Source organism: Carlito syrichta, unplaced genomic scaffold, assembly GCF_000164805.1.
Source record: "Carlito syrichta isolate Samal-C Ts95f unplaced genomic scaffold, Tarsius_syrichta-2.0.1 Scaffold289257, whole genome shotgun sequence".
In the NCBI taxonomy this organism is placed as follows: Eukaryota; Metazoa; Chordata; class Mammalia; order Primates; family Tarsiidae; genus Carlito; species Carlito syrichta.
In genome coordinates this window covers 101,155-101,635 of record NW_007233353.1, presented here as the reverse complement: position 1 = coordinate 101,635, position 481 = coordinate 101,155, and positions in this window count along the sequence as shown.

The window sequence follows — 481 nt, the reverse complement described above, 5'->3', positions numbered from 1 at the left end:
CGAGGCTGCGGTGGCTGGGAGCGACCACTGCACTCCAGTCTGGGCAACAGAGTGAGACTCAAAAAAAAAAAAATGAACGTCATGGATCAGGGGCCCGTTCGTTTGTCTTTTTGTTCCCTTTACAACATTTCCAATTGAATTTCAACCTCCCGCTTTTAAGCTCTGATCCTGATTTATGATGTCTGTGTAATTTTCTTCAGTTTTCATAAGGAACGGCTTGTTTCTTCCCGTTGAGGTGTTTTGGGGACTGGTTATTGACAGAGATTCCACTGACATTTTATAGCCTCGTAAAGGGACTCAAACACATCCCAAACCTTGGAGGATTGCTGAGTGACAGCTCTAAACGCAAGCCATATGAAAGAAGTTTTTGAAGTCTGGCCTTGTGCTCTGTTTTGTAGAAACAACTGTGTTTAATATATCTTTCATTACTGGCTTAATGACATCTGCATGTTCAGGAAGAGGTCTTTCCTCTTAACCCTTT